This window comes from Carya illinoinensis, chromosome 13 (genome assembly GCF_018687715.1).
Source record: "Carya illinoinensis cultivar Pawnee chromosome 13, C.illinoinensisPawnee_v1, whole genome shotgun sequence".
Lineage (NCBI taxonomy): Eukaryota > Viridiplantae > Streptophyta > Magnoliopsida > Fagales > Juglandaceae > Carya > Carya illinoinensis.
The window spans coordinates 27,125,237-27,141,255 of NC_056764.1; positions in this window are offsets into that span (position 1 = coordinate 27,125,237).

Consider the following 16,019-nt stretch of genomic DNA (forward strand, 5'->3'; position numbering starts at 1 on the left):
AGAGAGAGAGAGAGAGAGAGAGAGAGAGAGAGAGAGAGAGAGAGAGAGAGAGAGGAGACGGAGACGGGACAACTAGGGCTTTTTCAGTCCCTTATATACACAAACCCAGTTAATCGGGTTTTGAATATGGAATCCGGGTTTTAGACCCGGGTCCGGACCGGATAAATCCGGTTTTCATAATCACGGTTCCGACCCGGATTTATTCTGGGCCGGAACCAGGAACCGAATTCCGGTAAAACTGGATTTTGGACCGGGCCGGATTTTATCTGGTCCGGATGAACAGTCCTAGCGCGTACGTTGCTGTTGCTCAGATGACTAACACAAGAGGAAGGGGTGAATTGAGTTGTATTAAAAAAAATAATAATTATAAATCAAATATATAATATAAAATATAAACAAAATATGAAATAACAATAAATATAAAGAGTAAGGGTAAGAGAGAAACAAACTCAGTATGTTAACGAGGTTCGGCCCCACTGCCTACGTCCTCGCCTCAAGCTACCCCTTGAAGATTCCCAAATTCACTATTCAACCTCCTTCAAGTGGAGATAGAAACCTATTACACCTTTGAACAATACCGCTACAAAAGATCCGTGTAGAACACCCTCTACACTTGCAATCACCTTACACGTGGTGATTCAACTATTCCCCGTGTAGAATACTTTCTACACACATAAGGGTTATACACACCCTTTTTCTGATACAAGAGCTGATAGTGGGTAGGTTATCAGAAAACACTCCTCAATGAGTGAAATAAGAACAATACAGCGTAAACTATATCTCTCAAAATGAACAAGGATTAAGGCTCAATGCTTACAGAAGAGAGAATGAAAGCTTTGAATGAATGTTGTATGCTCTTGGTGTTGTAAATGTGAAGCTCTCAAATGATCTATTTATAGGTATATGAGACTTCATATTCAAATTTAAAAAGATTCACATGTCAAAGACAACATCATTCACTTTTTCAAAAAATTCAAATAAAAGGTTCTTCTTTTTCAATTGTTAAAGACAACATTATTCACTTTTTCAAAAAAATCAAACCTAATCTTTTACTTTTGGCATATGACAAAATGAGCACATTTTCCTTTTCAAAAAATTCAAACCTAATCTTTTACTTTTTGCATATGACAAAATGAGCACACTTTACTTTTCAAATTTTCAACAAAATCATATATCTTTTGTATAAGTTTAAAAAAGTATCAATCACTTTTGAAAATATTTAAATAAAACATGCACATGTGAAAGATGACAATCAATCATCTTTAATATTTTCAAAATTCAACCCTTTAATCAAGGCATGCATATGCAAAAGATGACAATCGATCATCTTTCAAAATTTTCAAATTTAATTTTCAAAAATATTCATGCACATGTGGAAATATATTTTAATGCTTTATGATAAAATATTAATTTTGAACATTAATCCTAATTTCGAATTTTAAGAGATTTACAATATTACTCTATGACTTTAATGTGAACTTGTTTCCTTCTTGCTCATGCTTGGTTCTTTGAAGTGCTTGATTCCATTATGTGAACAACTTGAGCTTGAAACTCCTTTATTATTTGAATTCATTTGTTATCATCAAAATCCATGTGTAGATTTATAATCACATGAAACTTGAAACCTTGGGTTCAACAATCTCCCCCTTTTTGATGATGACAAATACTTGATAGAACTTGAAACCTGTTTAATACTTAAGCTCCCCCTGAAAATATGCGTTAGTTTTTCAAGCAAAAGTATAAATATAATTCCAAGCATATATAACAAGTTTAGCAATTTAAACAGTGTTAATGTTCTAGTCTAACACTTCTCCCCCTTTTGACATCATTAAAAAGGATCCGCAACAAGTAAATAGACTGAAGAAAATGGTGCGTTAGTAGACACTATAGATAGTTGAAAAATGGAGCCGTCCGTGACCCGACAAGTGCTGCAAAGCCTCGAGGCCTAACTCTATGAATTTAATACGGCTGAAGATTTAAACAATCGTCTGATGTTGTTGACAAACGGAATTGAAGGCTCCGAGTTTCTATAAAAAAATGATCATTTTCATCTATCGGATGCCAAAAAAATAATCGCTTCTTGACCTGAGTTCTGTTTTTCCACAACGATAGAATGACTGAGCAATTCTCTTCCACTAATGTTCCAGACTTGAATCAGGAACCCTTGACGCATCAATCATCAATCTTCTCTCCTGAGGCCGTCAATACCATGATAGGAGCAGTGAACCATTTTTCTAGTAAGGCTGATTCTGAGATTATTGCAGAATCAAGAATGCTCAGTAGTCAATATGCTGCCTCTATTATGATCATGTCTCGGAGGTTAATGGCGAGGGTGAGTGAGATTGATCATCTTAACATGCAAATATTTGAGTTACGACAGAAGCTTGCTAATAAGGATAGTGAGAATAAAAGGATAAAGCAAGAAAACCAAGAGTTGAAAAAAATTTACAGATTGGTATGCTCATGATCTGCAACCACGAATAGAGGAGCTGGAACGAGAAAGGGTTCAGATACAAGGTCAACATCGGCAGATAACAGCAGAGGTTCATCGTTTACTAGAAAAATAGGGATAATCTACTGTTAATCTCGCTGGCTTAGTAAGAAAACTTTTGATAATGTGTGTCCAGCATATCTTGTATTTCTTTCGACTAAATAAGATTTGAAGAGAAAATAGTTTGTCTTATTCTTTATGCTATCTCTATAAAATCAGTCCTGAAGTTCATCCAATCCGCATCAAGTTTTCATCTCATCTCTATAACTCATCTGCATTCCTTCAGCATTCTCGTTTTAAGCCTTCTATTCTTTTCTCAATGGCTCATTCTTCTAATATTTCTCTAGATCCATCCATGAGGCATTCTGCATCTCAACCTCCTGTTCTTTCTGCAGCTACCATTGGTGCCATGTTGCAGCAAGAAAATAATAATCTGACTAATAAGTCAGATTCTGATGCTATTTATGACTTGGTGAGTCTTGGGACTCGCTACTCTTCCTCTATTGTTGTTTTTTCTCAGCGGCTACAAGCCAAAAATCATGAAGTTGAAAAGCTCAAAGAACAAATTGTTGTACTTCAACGAATTGTTCAAGAGTCTCACATAAGGGAAGGAATCATTCGGCAGAAGAATAAACAGTTGAAATCTTTATTAGATTCTTCCTTCCGCTTGCCGGTTCCCATGGATAAGAATGACATGATATTGTATGAAGAGAATGAGCGTCTCAAACATGAGGCTAAGAATCTCAAGTTTATGTAAAAGTATTTAAAAAATCTATCTCTATTTTTATTGACTCTAGTCTATCTTTTAAGAGATATTCATAGCATGCATCATACCAATTTGTCTTCTGATCATACATAATCTATCTTCTGGTAAAGGTTTTGTGAAAATATCTGCTAACTGATCGTGTGTGTTTGTGAATTCTAGTACTATATCTTCTGTTAAAGGTTTTGTGAAAATATCTATAACTGATCGTGTGTTTGTGAAAATATCTGCACATGATTTCGAAGAAAATGATATCTTATTTCAATATGCTTAGTTCTAGAATGTTGTATTGGGTTCTTTGAAAGATTTATAGCACTTGTATTATCACATTTGATTGGAATGTGATTATACTTGAGTTTAAAATCTTCAAGTTGTTGCTTCATGTAGAGAACTTGAGCACAACAACTACCCGCAGCAACATATTCTGCCTCAGCAGTAGATAGTGCAACAGAATTTTATTTTTTACTGAACCAGGAAACTAATGCATGACCTAAGAAATGGCATGCTCCACTAGTGCTTTTTCGATCTATTTTACAGCCAGCATAATCTGCATCTGTGTAGCTGATTAGATCGAAAGATGTGTGTTTAAGGTACCATAACCCTAGGTTAATTGTACCACTAAGATATCTAAGAATGCGCTTAACTGTAATTAAATGTGATTCTTTTGGAGATGATTGAAAGCGTGCACATAAGCACACACTAAACATAATATCTGGTCTACTAGCTGTTAAATATAATAAGCTACCAATCATACCTCGATATATCTTCGAGTCAACTGGCTTACTGAATTCATCTTTATCAAGTTTAGTTGATGGGCTCATTGGTGTTCCAATTTCCTTAGCATTTTCTATCCTAAACTTTTTTAGTAATTCCTTAATATATTTTGATTGATTGATAAATGTCCCACTTTTTGCTTACTTAAATTTCAATCCGAGAAAGAATGTAAGTTCTCCCATCATGCTCATCTCAAATTCTTCCTGCATAGTTTTAGCAAAAACTTGACACATATTTTCATTAGTAGCACCAAATATTATATCATCAACATAAATTTGAATCAAAAGAATATCATCATTTTCATATTTAATGAAAAGAGTTGTGTCGATTTTTCTTCTTGAAAAACCTTTTTCAATCAAGAAACCACTGAGTCTTTCGTACCAAGCTCTAGGAGCTTGTTTAAGTCCATATAGTGCTTTTGTGAGTTTGAAAACATGATTTGGAGAAATATGATTTTCAAAACCTGGAGGTTGCTCAACATATATCTCTTCATTTATAAAACCATTTAAGAAAGCACTTTTAACATCCATTTGAAAAAGTTTGAAATCTTTATAACAAGCATATGCAAGTAGCATTTGAATAGCTTCTAATCTTGCGACAGGTGCATATGTCTCATCATAATCGATTCCTTCTTCTTGATTAAAACCTTGGGCTACAAGTCGAATCTTATTTCTAATAATGAATCCGGACTCATCTTTCTTGTTTCTAAAAACCCATTTTGTTCCAATAATAGTATAATTTTTGGGTCTAGGAACAAGTGTCCAAACATCATTTCTTTCAAATTGATTCAACTCTTCTTGCATAACTAGAATCCAAGATTCATCAAGAAGTGCGTCATCAATATTTTTGGGTTCAATTTGAGATAGAAAAGCAGTATGATTACAAATATTTCTAAGAGATGATCGAGTACTTACACCTTGTGAAGGTTCTCCCAAAATTTGTTCCACTGGATGATCTTTCACAAATTTCCACTGTTTGGTTGCATCTTGTATTAAATTTTGATGATCTTTCCTGATGGCTCCATGTTGAATTTCCTCTATTGTTTTCTCTTTGTTGAGATTGAGACTTTCCGTATTATTTATACCTCCTGTTTCTTCATCAATAGATTTCTTGGAGAGTGAAGAATTAGATTCATCAAATACTACATGCATAGATTCTTGTACAGTTAAAGTCTTTTTATTGAATACTCTATAAGCTTTACTATTAGTAGAATACCCGAGAAAGATACCTTCATCAAATTTTGCATCAAATTTGCCTAAATTATTCCTGTCATTCAAAATAAAACATTTGCATCCAAATACATGAAAGTAACCAATGTTGGGTTTTTTCTCATTCCAAAGCTCATAGGGGGTTTTATCTAACTTAGACCTTAGCATAACTCTATTTATAATATAACATGCAGTACTTACCGTTTCGGCCCAAAAATAACTAGGCAAGTTGTTCTCATTGAGCATTGTTCTTGCCATCTCTTGAAGAGATCTATTTTTCATCTCTACTACCCCATTTTGTTGAGGAGTTCGAGGAGCAGAAAAATTATGCACAGAACCGTTTTCATCACAAAATGTTTCAATATTTTTATTAACAAACTCTTTTCCCCTATCACTTCGGATACTTGAAATAGTATAGCCCTTTTCATTTTGAATTCTCTTGCATAACTTGGTAAAAGCATTATGTGCCTCATCTTTATGAGCAAGAAAGATGACCCAAGTATATCTAGAGAAATCATCAACAATAACAAATGCATAATATTTTCCTCCTAGACTTGCAACTCTATTTGGTCCAAAAAGATCCATGTGTATCAGTTGCAATGGTCTAGTAGTGGAAATATGTTTTTTAGTTTTAAAAGAAGTTTTTGTTTGTTTACCAAATTGGCATGCATCACAAATTTTGTCTTTAAGAAAATTTGTTTTTGGTAAACCTCTCACAAGATCATTTTTTGAAAGTTTGGAAATAAGTTTCATATTGGCATGACCTAATCTTCTATGTCATAGCCAACTAGTTTCATTTTGAACTGAAAAGCAAATAACATCTTGTGAGGTAATTTCTTCAAAATCAATTGTATAAACATTATTGTTTCTAAAAGCAATAAAACAAATATTACAATCATGATCATTCAAAAATATGCATTTATCCATTTTAAAAGTAACTGTAAATCCTTTATCACATAATTGACTTATGCTCAAAAGATTATGTTTTAAACCTTCAACAAGTAGAACATTTTCAATTATGAGAGAAAATTCATTACCAATTTTACCTATTCCCACGATCTTCCCTTTCGAGTTGTCTCCAAATGTCACGTGTCCTTCTTTTTTAGATCTAAGATCAAAGAACTTAGTCTTGTCTTCCGTCATGTATCTTGAACATCCACTATCTAAAAACCATTTGTTTTTGCTTGTGGAAGACTTCATGCATACCTATAAAAACAATTAAAATGATTTTTCTTGGTACCCAAGTTCTTTGGGTCCTTTATTTATTAGTATTAGAAGAAACAAGATTTTTAGGTACCCATATAGCCCTAATAGTCATTGTATGATTTCTTCTAATAGGACAAGTATGATAATTATGACCATTTCTATTACAAAAATTGCAAATAGCATGTGACATATATGAAAAACTTGAATGATTATAATAATATCCTTTTTTGACAAAATTATTTTTATGAAAAGAATTTTGAATATTAGTCTTTGATGTAGAATGATTATCAAAGAAATTTTTATAAGGTTTGTATTTTTGTTTTGGCATATATCCCAAACCTGCCTTGTCAAAAACACATCTTTGACTACCAAAAGGTTTTTCAAAATTTCTTTTTCCATTCGTAAAGTTTTCAACAATATTTTCTAAATCGGTTTTCTTCTTATTCAATTCAAGATTTTCATCTTTCAAAATGATACTTTCTTTTCTTAAAATTTCAATTTCGTTTGTTAAAGAAGAATTTTTCTTTTTCAAAGCAGTATACTTGATTCCCAATTTTTCAAATTCCTCATATACCTCTTCTAAAACATTTTGCAACTCTTCATATGAAAAATCTTCAATATTATCAAGATTTGTTACCTCAATGTTATTTTTAGCCATAAGAGAAAGATTTGCTGATTCTCCATTGCTTGCTTCACTATCTGAACTACTTGAATCATCATCACATGTAGCTTTCATTGCTTTCTTGCCCTTGTTTTGATCTTTCTTTAGCAGAGAACAATCTGGTTTGATATCACCAGGTTTATTGCATTTATAACAAATTAAAGTGTCATTTTTACCTGAATCTTTCTTGGAAAACTTTTTGAAAGATTTCCTTGGAGGAGTTCTATTTTTCTTCAAGAACCTCTGAATTCTTCTTGTTATCATCGCAACTTCTTCATCTTTATCTTCATTTTCCTCATCTTCATCACTTTCACTTTCATGAGGAACAACTTTAAGTGCTAAGCTCTTATTTGGCTTTCCTTCTTCTTCTCCTCTTTTCAATGTGTACTCATGGGTGATAAGTGACCCGATGAGTTCATTGACTTCGAGCTTCTTGAGGTCTCTAACTTCAAGAATCGCTGTCACTTTTGATTCCCAGCGTTTTGGTAGAGAGTTGAGAATTTTTCTTACTATCTCCACCTTGGAATAAACTTTGCCAAGAGCTGTCAAGCTGTTTATGATGTTAGTAAAACGAGTGTGCATACTAGAAATAGATTTATCATCATTTATCTTAAACATTTCATATTCATGAGTAAAAATATAAATTTTTGATTCCTTGACTTGCGAAGTTCCTTCATAAGTAACTTCCAAGTTATCCCAAATTTCTTTTGCCGTAGCACAAGTCATTATTCTATTAAACTCATTTCCATTGAGAGCATTAAATAATAAATTCATAGCAGTTAAATTCAAAGTATAAAGTCTATCGTCTTCACGATCAAACTCTTCTTCTTCCTTTTTGACCTTTACTCCATCAACCACTTTTGTTGGAATATAAGGTCCATTTACAATACATTTCCAGATTTCTCGACCTTGAGTTTGAAGAAATATTCTCATTCTAACTTTCCAGAATGAGTAATTATCTCCACAAAAGAGTGGAGGCCGACTGCTAGATTGACCTTCACCAAACGAAGCTGAAATGTTAGCCATAAGATCTTAACTCAAAAGATAGTTAGTCTTATAATAGAGCTCTTAGCTCTGATACCAATTGTTGCCCAGATGACTAACACAAGAGGGGGGTGAATTGAGTTGTATTAAAAAAAATAATAATTATAAATCAAATATATAATATAAAATATAAACAAAATATGAAATAACAATAAATATAAAGGGTAAGGGTAAGAGAGAAGCAAACTCAGTATGTTAACGATGTTCGGCCCCACTGCTTACGTCCTCGCCTCAAGCTACCCCTTGAGGATTCCCAAATTCACTATTCAACCTCATTCAGGTGGAGATAGAAACCTATTACACCTTTGAACAATACCGCTACAAAGGATCCGTGTAGAACACCCTCTACACTTGCAATCACCTTACACGTGGTGATTCAACTATTCCCCGTGTAGAATACTTTCTACACACACAAGGGTTATACATACCCTTTTTCTGACACAAGAGCTGATAGTGGGTAGGTTATCAGAAAACACTCCTCAATGAGTGAAATAAGAACAATACAGCGCAAACTATATCTCTCAAAATGAACAAGGATTAAGGCTCAATGCTTACAGAAGAGAGAATGAAAGCTTTGAATGAATGTTGTATGCTCTTGGTGTTGTAAATGTGAAGCTCTCAAATGATCTATTTATAGGCATATGAGACTTCATATTCAAATTTAAAAAGATTCACATGTCAAAGACAACATCATTCACTTTTTCAAAAAATTCAAATAAAAGGTTCTTCTTTTTCAATTGTCAAAGACAACATTATTTACTTTTTCAAAAAAATCAAACCTAATCTTTTACTTTTGGCATATGACAAAATGAGCACATTTTCCTTTTCAAAAAATTCAAACCTAATCTTTTACTTTTTGCATATGACAAAATGAGCACACTTTACTTTTCAAATTTTTCAAACAAAATCATCTACTTTTTGTATAAGTCTAAAAAAGCATCAATCACTTTTGAAAATATTCAAATAAAACATGCACATGTGAAATATGACAATCAATCATCTTTAATATTTTCAAAGTTCAACCCTTTAATCAAGGCATGCACATGCAAAAGATGACAATCAATCATCTTTCAAAATTTTCAAATTTAATTTTCAAAAATATTCATGCACATGTGGAAAATGTATTTTAATGCTTTATGATAAAATATTAATTTTGAGCATTAATCCTAATTTCGAATTTTAAGAGATTTACAATATTACTCTATGACTTTAATGTGAACTTGTTTCCTTCTTGCTCATGCTTGGTTCTTTGATGTGCTTGATTCCATTGTGTGAACAACTTGAGCTTGAAACTCCTTTATTCTTTGAATTCGTTTGTTATCATCAAAATCCATGTGTAGATTTATAATAACATGAAACTTGAAACCTTGGGTTCAACAATCTTCCCATTTTTGATGATGACAAATACTTGATAGAACTTGAAACCTGTATTAATACTTAAGCTCCCCCTGAAAATATGCGTTAGTTTTTTAAGCAAAAGTATAAATATAATTCCAAGCATATATAACAAGTTTAGCAATTTAAACAGTGTTAATGTTCTAGTCTAACACTTCTCCCCCTTTTTGGCATCATTAAAAAGGATCCGCAACAAGTAAATAGACTGAAGAAAATGGTGCGTTAGTAGACACTATTGATAGTTGAAAAATGGAGCCGTCTGTGACCCGACAAGTGCTGCAAAGCCTCGAGGCCTAACTCTATGAATTTAATACGGCTGAAGATTTAAACAATCGCCTGATGTTGTTGAAAAACGGGATTGAAGGCTCCGAGTTTCTATAAAAAAATGATCATTTTCATCTATCGGATGCCAAAAAAATAATCGCTTCTTGACCCGAGTTCTGTTTTTCCACAACGATAGAATGGCTGAGCAATTCTCTTCCACTAATGTTCCAGACTTGAATCAGGAACCCTTGACGCATCAATTATCAATCTTCTCTCCTGAGGCCGTCAATACCATGATAGGAGCAGTGAACCGTTTTTCTAGTAAGGCTGATTCTGAGATTATTGCAGAATCAAGAATGCTCAGTAGTCAATATGTTGCCTCTGTTACGATCATGTCTCGGAGGTTAATGGCAAGGGTGAGTGAGATTGATCATCTTAACATGCAAATATTTGAGTTACGACAGAAGCTTGCTAATAAGGACATGGAGACCTTCAAGAGGGAGACCAATGTAAGCCTTGAGAGGCTTGAGAGGAGAATGAGGGAAACTAATGGGCAAAGGCCACCACCAAGTCCGAATAGGCAAGGGCATGAGGTCCTTGTGGATGGGGCCGAGACAAGTGTCACGGGGTCCTTACGTGAGCTACCACAAAATGAGTTTAGAAGGGGTGGTAGAATTGAAAACAATCGAGTTGTTGAGAGATAAAACCCCAATATTGACCAACCCACTAGAACCCATAGTGTGAGAGAAGAGTATCAAGATGTAAGGCTTGAGAGGCCACCAAGAGAAGAAGTTTTTGAGGGAGGATTTGAGCATGAGCATGGTTATGAGAGGCCTTATGGCCGTGGAGACAATTATGAGAGAAGAAGAGACCCTCATGAGAGAGGGTATGATGTTGACCACCATGAAGATAGAAGGGGAAACCGGGCTTATGACCGGGGACTTAGGAGGCCAAAGGTGGATTTTCCCAAGTTTAATGGGGGAGATCCATATGAATGGCTTGATAAGGTTGACCACTATTTCCATGTGTATGAGGTGCCTAGACATAAGAGGGTGTCAATGGCGTGTTTTTACTTGGAAGGAAAAGCAAGCAAGTGGTGGAGGTGAATCCGAGATCAATATGAGAAGGAGAGGAGAAGATTGGGTTGGATGGCTTTTGAAAAAGAGTTCCTCATGCAATTTGGGTCATCCCCTACCATTAACCACCATGGCCAACTTGCCAAGTTGAGGCAAGAAGGCAAAGTGCATAGTTACATTGAAGAGTTTAGACAACTACAAACTCTTGTGAGAGGGTGGTCCGAGGAGACCCTTGTGGGCACATTTGTGGATGAGTTGAAGCCTTGGATTGCCAAGAAGATCAAGTTGAAACAACCCACAAGGCTACAAGAAGTTATGAGGATGGCGGAGATCCTAGAAGAGAGCACTAATATGGAGAAACGTCAATCTAAGGAAATGGAGAGTAAGGTTACTACACCCTTGCAAACCAATGTTCCTTGGAAAGGCAAGGAGGAAATGGGGAGTGCTTCTAAATCTAAGCCACGTGAAGTGAAGAAGCTTTCAAGAGAAGAGGTCCAAGATAGAATAAAGAAGGGCCTTTGTTTTAAGTGTGGGGAGAAATGGGGCATAGGGCACAAATGTGGGTCAGGACAAGTGTACATGTTGGTTGATGAGAGAAGTGAGGAAGAGGATGGTGGTTATTTTGTGGAATCATCTAGCCAAGAGAACAACCAATAGGAGACCAAAATGAACAAAAATTATGAGGAGGCCGAGTTGTCCCTTAATACCTTGATGGGGGCCCAAAAACATACATCCATGAGGGTAATGGCATGGATAGGAACAATTGAAATCCCTTTGTTGGTAGATAGTGGCTCCACACACAACTTCATCAATTCCACCCTTGTTGCCAAGGTTGGGTTGAATCCAATTGCTATGAGCCATTTGAGGTAAAGATGGCTAGTGGGGACAAGATGAAATGTGAAGTGTTAGTTAAAGAAATAAAAATGAATGTGCAAGGAGTGAAAGTAGTGGTGGATTTACACATACTTCTTTGGTGGAACTTGATGTTGTATTGGGCAACCCATGGCTCAAGGGCCTTGGAAGGTAGTGCTTGACTACAACAAAAGGACCATGGAATTCAAGCTAGGGTCCAAGAAAAATGTATGGGTAACTTTAGAATCCAAGAAGGCCAAGTCGGGAGAGGTCTCAATGTTAGGAAAGATGGACAAAGGAGGGGCACATTGTTTTGCCATGGGGATGGCTAAGGAAGAGAATGAGGAGAGGGCATGGGTATTTTCACATTTAATCCTTGAGGGTAAGGATGTTCTTGAAGAGAGGGGGAATGATACAACCCCTAAAAAAGTCAACTTGGGACAAGCCTTGACACTGCCCATGGGAGGCAAGGACAGCACTGTGGCTAGCCCACAAGCATGCCTTGGCTCATGGGGCGACACGCACGAGGCAGCTAGCATGCATGCGCACCTTGGCCCGCGCGGTGGCACACACGGGGCGCCCAACATGTGGGCTAGGGGGCTAGTGAGAGCTTGCTTATGCGCACAACCTAGCGCCGCACGCCCATGCGAGTCGCAGTGTGCACGCCCATGCGAGTCGCAGTGTGCACGCCCATGCGCACCATGGTGGGCCGCGTGGCCCTTGCAAGCACCCATGCACCGCAAGGCCTTGCGCAGCACTTCCAGCCCACCCGGCCACACTTCAGCAGGGCTAGTGGCATGCCCACCAGGCATGCCATCCAACGCATGGCTCCAGCTCGTGCCTTGCAGAGCAAGTCAGTGGCATGCCCACCAGGCATGCCATCCAGCGCACGACTCCAACCCGTGCCTTGCAGAGCTGGTCAGTGGCATGCCCACCAGGCATGCCATCCAGTGCATGGCTCCAACCCATGCCTTGCAGACTCAGCGCCTAGGCCACCAGCCTAGGCCATGCCGCATGCACACATGGCTCACCACCAGTAGGCCTTGCATGGCACCATGCCATGCCCACCAGCAGGCCCTTGCATGGCACCATGCCATGCTCATCCGCAAGCTATGTTGTGCCACCTAGCCAGGGACCAGACCGAAGACCACCATGCACCATCCTAGCCCACCATGGGCTTATGCATACCTGGGCCAACTTGGCCCGCCACTATGTTATTTCTTTTCATTTATGTTATTTTTATTTTATTTATTTCCAAGGGGCCTTTTGGGGTTTCCAAGTTGTAACTCTTATATATAGGACCCTTAGCTCCTTCATTTCATATCTTTGGACAATTGGCTTAGGAGAGCTTGTTTTGAAGATCATCTATTTCGGTGCTTAGCACTTGGGCTATTTGGGGTGCAATTCGTGAATCCCTAAGGAGAGAATCATACTTTACAATTCGTGAATAAGTGTGATTCAATCTATCAATCATATTGTTCTTGTCATTCAATCTGTTTTCTTCCATTTACTTTCTATTGTTATTGTTAGTTTGTATGCATTGTTCTTCATTGTTCTTGAGCGTTCTTTGTTGTTCTTGAGTATTCTTCATATTATTCTTGAGTGTTCTTCATTGTTCTTGAGAGTCCTTTGTTGTTCTTGAGTGTTTATCTTTTTTTTCTTGAGTGTTATTCTTTGTTCTTGAGTGTTCATCATTTGTTCTTAGTGTTGATTCTTCGTTTGCCTCATTTGATCCACCCAAGCACTTAGTGCCACCCACTAAAGTGTTTGCCCATTTCCATCACTCCATACACTCATCTTTGCCCAAACACTTAACAACACCATACCCAAGCGGTCATCTTGACCACCATTGTTCAAGAACCAAGCAAGAGAGGAACAAGGATCCGGTCGTCACAAGACCACTATTGACGTGGGGGACTTATCTAGGGACTTGACCGGGGTCCCTAACAAACCCACGTAGCCATCGCCCCTCCTCTGTCAGCACCCTGTGTCGTCGTCAGCCCTTCTCTTGAGCCCAGAGTTGCTACTAGCATGTTGCGATCAATGGCTCTGAAAGTTGTGAGTGAAGAATCATGGCCCCATATTGTTCAGCGGTCTAGGCCACCATGTTACCTACATCCAAGGCCATTGTCTACGATCACCACGGTCCACTAGATTCTGTCACCAAGTCCACCAGTTCGAGCTTTTTTATTTTTTTTCCTGTTTTCATCAGTTCGTAAACTCTTTTCGAAAATGACACTTTTATGATGTGGGTGATTTTTGCTTGCGAAATTTCTAAAGTTCTTGGGCAAGTTCTGTGTTTTTTTTTTTTTTGGCTTTCACCTCGACGTATTATTCTATTTTTTACCTTATTTTTGCTCTCTTTTTTTTGGGTTCCATTTTGAAAATGTTGTACTTGTTTTGAGAGAATTTGCCGGTTTGAATGTGTTTGGGTGTGGAGAAGATCCTAGAAAAGAAAAGTATCAATCTATATTTTTTGAAAAATAATAGCAATTGTCGGTTTCTTCTATTTTCCTATATTATTATTTTTGGAGGTACCAAGACAATGCTGCCCTAATTCTTGTTTCTTAACCGGGATGCATTTCTTTTATTTTTTCCCCTCTTTTTTCTTTTTTAGGTTTTTTTCTTTTAAGGTTTCAACATAAACGAGAATTTCTTTTGGTAAGTGTGTCTGCATGCGTGAGAGTGAGAGGAAATTTTCTCCTTTTTATGTAATATTTTGTATGTTAATTTAGTGAGTAATTAAAAGAGATGCCCCAGGTGTGAGAGTGGTGTACTCACTTGAAGTTGCAAGGAGAAGTATTGCTCTTGCGGCTTGCGTGCAGTGTTATGTATTCTAGATAGAATTGTTCTGGCTGCATGGAAAAGAACACCCAAATTAAAAATTTGAAATCCTATTGTCATTTTGGTTCTTTCAGCTGTTGCATAGGTGCTCTTTCAACAATGGTTCATTGTAGTTTGTTCATTTGGTACCCAAGGGAAAAAGGCATGCTATGCCAGAAGGGAATTCCATCGCAATAGTACATAATGTTAGCTTATCTAAAAAACTAATCCCAATCCTTGATAAAGTGTTATCTCTGTGTTTTTATACTTGTAATATATTTTGGCTGGGTTTTGTGGCATCTGGTGGTTGAATCCATTTTCAGAAATATTATTTGCATTAGTATGTGAGATAGGAACAAATATAAAGTTTATTTTTGGTGGTTAGTGTATATTTGGGCAGAGTTCGGTTCTAATTTTATACAGATTACTATATGATTTTGGACAAATTACAATATAATTTTGAATAGATATCGTCATCATTATAATCAATCAACAAAATGCAATGTAAATGTTGAACCCAAAATTTCAAGTTTTGTGTAATTATATATTTACACATAGATTTTGATGATAACAAATGAATTCAAAGAATAAAGAAGTCTCAAGCTCAAGTTGTCTACACAATGGAGTCAAGCACATCAAGAAAACAAGCATGAGCAAGAAGGGAACAAGTTCACATTAAAATTATAGAGTAATGTTGTAAATCTCTTCAAAATTTGAAATTAGGATTAATGCTCAAAATTAATATTTTATCATAAAGCATTAAAATACATTTTTCACATGTGCATGAATATTTTTGAAAATTAAATTTAAAAATTTTGAAAGATGATTGATTGTGATCTTTTGCATGTGCATGCCTTGATTAAAGGGTTGAACTTTGAAAATATTAAAGATGATTGATTGTCATCTTTCACATGTGCATGTTTTATTTGAATATTTTCAAAAGTGATTGATGTTTTTTTAGACTTATATAAAAGGTAGATGATTTTGTTTGAAAAATTTGAAGAGTAAAGTGTGCTCCTTTTGTCATATAGAAAAAGTAAAAGATTAGGTTTGAATTTTTTGAAAAGGAAAGTGTGTTCCTTTTGTCATATGCAAAAAGTAAAAGATTAGGTTTGAATTTTTTTGAAAAGGAAAGTGTGCTCCTTTTGTCATATGCCAAAAGTAAAATATTAGGTTTGATTTTTTTGAAAAAGTAAATGATGTTGTCTTTGACAATTGAAAAAGAATAACCTTTTATTTGAATTTTTTGAAAAAGTGAATGATGTTGTTTTTGACATGTGAATCTTTTTAAATTTGAATAGGAAGTCTCATATGCCTATAAATAGATCATTTGAGAGCTTCACATTCACAACACTAAGAACATATAACATTCATTCAAAGCTTTCATTCTCTTTTCTCTAAGCATTGAGCCTTAATCCTTGTTCATTTTGAGAGATATAGTTTGCGCTGTATTATTCTTATT